Source organism: Triticum dicoccoides, chromosome 7B (genome assembly GCF_002162155.2).
Source record: "Triticum dicoccoides isolate Atlit2015 ecotype Zavitan chromosome 7B, WEW_v2.0, whole genome shotgun sequence".
Taxonomy (NCBI): Eukaryota; Viridiplantae; Streptophyta; class Magnoliopsida; order Poales; family Poaceae; genus Triticum; species Triticum dicoccoides.
In genome coordinates this window covers 683,821,946-683,826,777 of record NC_041393.1, presented here as the reverse complement: position 1 = coordinate 683,826,777, position 4,832 = coordinate 683,821,946, and positions in this window count along the sequence as shown.

The window sequence follows — 4,832 nt, the reverse complement described above, 5'->3', positions numbered from 1 at the left end:
TGGTTGGGGAGAGAGAGCGTGGGGGGCAGCAGCTCGGGGTTGTGAGGTTGTGAGGTTGAAGAATGAGTTATGGAGTGGGCCCACAAGGCCTTATAATCTGCAAAAGGACCAAAACGCCACCGACCTTGGCGTCTAGGTGGGAAGAGGGGCAACCGCACATTTTCCTCTCTGGTTAGGGCCTAAACGCCTTGATTCCTGGCGTCTAGGTGGTCAGAGGAGCAACCACAGAATTACCTCTCTGGTTATGGCCTAAACGCCATGGTCTCTGGCGTCTGGCGCAGAGGTGAAGACGCCGTGATCTCTGGCGTCTAGGTGTGCAGAGGAGCAACCACACATTTTCCTCTTTGGTAAGGGCCTAAACGCCGTGGTTTCTAGCGTCTTGGCAGAACAGAGCATTTCTAGCATCTGGGCAGAACAAAGCATTTCTGGCGTCTGATATATGACAATTTTGTTGCACAATTCACCACATGGACAACTAATAAGAAAGTTCCCATCAAATAGCATAACTTAGGTTCATTACATAGTGTCCATCAAATAGCATAACTTAGGTTCATTACATAGTTCCGATCAAATAGCATAATAGGTCCATGACATAGTTCATCACAAATTCATGATACAATCCTCAAATAGCACATTCAACTAAATTATTGGGTCACACGCGGCCATTTCCCCTTCTTGTCGCGTGCCTCATCCTCCTCTTGTGCATCGCGAGCCCTCGCAAGCTTTCTTGCCCTCTCGTCTTGACGAGCTGCCTTCTCTTTGCGCGCCCTCTCCTCCTCACGCTTCTTCCGCTCCTTCCTCTCCCTCTCATGACGTTCCTCGTCTCGGCTCTCTGTAAGGATTCTTCAAACCATCGCTGTCTCCTAAGGCAATCTTGAAGTTGGTCTTTTTGGACATCTTCTGGCACTTCATGATCTATCCATGTGAAGTACTTGCAAAGAGGAGGAGGTGACTACACACAAAACAAGTTTTTGTTAGTAATATAAAATGAATCATAATGGAGAATAGCCTACTTTTCTGACATACCGGTGGGATGTCATAGGCGTTAGTGGGACGCACGCGATCATGTGCATAGTTGGGACACACAAAATATCTTCTTCCTTCCGTCCACGACTTCTTCCGGTCAGTGGAGACCCTCACCTTGCACTCATCTGCACACCAACATGAAGGGGTTTTCACATCCTTCTCCTTTGTCTTGTCCAACCTTGCCTCCTCCCACTTGCTCGGCATGTCCTCTTGGTCAGCGCACCGTGGCCTCGTCGTGGAATCGGATGAAGCCATGCCTATGAGAAGAAGAATTGTTAGAAAATTACATGAACAAACTTAATGCAAAAAAAACACAATACAAGAAAACAAGAAAAGAATGAACAAATATTTACCATTCAAAATTGGTCAACCATTTGGATTATGCAAATAACCAAACGCCGACCCGTTATCAGTCCTCCGTACTCTTGTACCACCACCGGAACCACCTCTACGAGCACCACTACTACCCCCTCTAGGGCCTCCATTAGCGCCACCTCTACCACGTTGTCCACTCCTAGCACCTCCTCTAGGGCCTCTAGCAGCACCGGAACCACCTCTATGACCACCGGAACCCCCTCCTCTACGACCACCGGAACCCCCTCTGCCACCACCTGCCTGACTCGTGGTTGGATTGCCCTTCTTTGATGTTTTCCTTTTCTTAGAGCATGTTCTCACATTGTGTCCCGGATTGTCACATTGACCACAGTTGATAGTGTCCGGAGGCTCCATAAAGTGCCCGCTACCAAATTGGTTCATGCCAGTGTATCCAGCTAGGTTGTCCATATCGCCTCTCAACCGTTTCTGTCTGATTCTACCCTTGGGCTCAACCTTCAGCAAAGGATCGGGCCTAAGTTCCGGGCCATTATAGTCGGGCCACTGCGATGGGTCTAGGAAGGGTTGGAATCTAGGGGCCCATGTCAACCTAGTAGCTTCAAGATCGAACTCATGCATCCTCACGGTTGTCCCATCAGACACATGTATATTTCTTGACGATGCCGCCGTCAAAAGATGAGAGCATGGCCAATGATACTTACTAGGCCTCTCACACTGACACCACCGTCTCTTAAGGTGCACCTCGAATGCACGACCACCATATGACATACCATCTCTTGTTGTCCCACCAGGCTCGTCGATTTGGTAGGTCATATCGTAGGTGTTGAATAGCCTAAGTTTCTGTGCTGAGGACTTGCTTTGTTGTAACATCATCCACTCTTCAACCTTTGGTGGATATTCCATTTTTTCACCAATCCACTTCACGGTTTCCTCTAAATGCATCAGAAAATACTCATTAAGCTTGAAGAAAGTATATTCCACTATTGCAGTAACTGGCAATGGGCGGGAACCTTTGAGCACATTGTTAAAACATTCGACCATGTTACTGGTCATGTCTCCATATCTCCAACCTCCTTCATCATGAGCGCGTGCCCACTTGTGTTTCTCCGGAAAATTTCGTGTTCAGAAATCTTTCCCTCCTTCGTTTGCAGCTTCGTAGAGCTTGTCATAGCGAATGGTGAACGCACCGGTGCTAAAGGCCACGCAAACATGGGTTAGATCCTTGCTCAACTCCTTGCTCTTACATGCCCTATAAAAGTTTGCCACGAAATGCCTCATGCACCATCGATGGTGGAGCTTTGGAAGTCCTGGAATAACAATGTCCATGGCTTTCAGTATGCCTTGGTGCCGGTCTGATATAATGCACACTTCTCTATCACCAATGACATTTTCCCTAACATGACGCATGAACCACTCCCAGTTGTCTTGGTGCTCGAAGGGCACCAAACCAAATGCCACCGGAAACACATTGTCATTGGAGGAGTGCGCCATTGCTACCATGATTGTGCCCTTGTATCGGCCGGTCAAGAATGTACCATCAATAGACAAAACCGGACGGCAATGCTTAAAGGCCGTGATGCATTGTCCGAAACTCCAGAAGGCACGGTGAAACACCCCATGACCATCATCCTCGACCACATGGTACATGCCGGGGTTCCTATGGGCAATCGCTCCCAACAACCGCGGGAGGCGATTGTATGCTTCTTCCCAACTACCATACAACATCCTTAAAGCATTTGACTTGGCCTTCCATGTCTTCCCATACTTGACTTTGTATCCAAACATTTTTTTCACCGTCGTCATGAGGAGCTTCGCCTTCACGGTTGGATCACTTGATACTTCTTTCATTAATTTAAACCCGAGAAACTCAGACGTGAGTTGACGATGTGTTTTAGGCTTCTTTTTTGACGGTGGCCTGCACGAGTGAGTACACACACAACTTGTTAACAGCCATTACCCGGTTTTAATTCTTCTTCCATGGACCGCCCATGGGCATCCTTATTTGTCACAATGGATGGAGTAACGCACTTTTTGGTCCGAGTGCCCAACAAGATATGGTCTATGGTTTCTAATAGCATAGTCACTTAGCCATACTTTAAAGGTCTGCAAACTCACAAACTTCAACCCTTTCTTCAAGTAAGCATTCTCGTCTTCACCCTTGACCCTTGGTTCGCCCGGTTCCGGGCAAGCTCTTGGTTCTATCGCCTTACTCATGCCACCATCAACTACCGCCTTGTGGGCCAGCCTGGGATCACGAAACAATGGAGTTCTTATTTCCAAACCGGTCACCTTTGTGTGTATACGGTTCTCTCTCTTCGTGAATCCATCCACGTCCAGTTCTTCCTCCGGACCTTCATCATCCGAGTCATATGCATATGCACGACCATAAGGGATCTCACGGTCCATGTCCTGCTGCCTGACAAACGCTTCCAAGTCACCGATGTCATTGCCATGAATCTCATCCTCTTGCTCATCATCATCACTACATCCATCCTCTAGTGCAAGATGAGCCCTTTCAAGCTTCCTAACTCTCTCCTCCTCTTGAGCCATCTTCTTGTTTTTGCATGCCATGTCCGCCTCATGCTTCAGTCGTTCCTTTTTCTCCTTCTCATTTGCATGAGTCTCATCCTCATGCATGTCATCATCATCATCACCATGACCACATTGGACATCACCATCACCATCAACATATTGTTCATTAAGTTTTTCAAGAGCATGCCCAACAACTTCATTTTCTTGGCTAGGTGACGGTTGGCTAGAAGTATTGGGGGCATAGACCTCGGCACTATCCACAACACGAGCCACACTTCTACACGGGGAGGACACTTGGCGGTTCAAGTCAATATCAAGCCGCGAACCTTGCCCCTTCGTAGCAAACAATTCAAGTGACATGTCTTCCGACGCCGCAACTTTACCCTTGTATATCCTCAATGCAACTCGGAGATGATAGGCATATTCTTCAGTCGAGATTTTGTTCCCACCCCAACATCATACCTTCCTATTAATTCAACTTTATCATTGGGGTCCATCCAATTCAACTTATCTCTTACTTTAATAACAACCTCATCATAACTAGGACTTGTGTCGAATACCACCACTTCCTCGTTGTCACTTGCAGTTTTGGTCACAAATGACGCTTTGTCCAAATAATGAACATTAACAAGTCTATCATCCATCTAAAAGGGACAACAAACAAGATGAAATGACAATTATAATGCATAGTTGCAAAAACTATGCAACTCTAATGAAGCAATGGCAGCTATATATCCTAATGAGTTGTGTATCCAAAACAAATTAAAACTTATGTACTAAATAAATCATGTCATTAGCTTAACACATAACCTAACCATAACCATCATATTTATCAAATCCATCATTCGTACCCACAAAATTCATATCCCATTACTACTACCACAACTACATATTAATTAAAAGCCATCCAATACCAAAGGATTTGAATAAATCTAGAAACT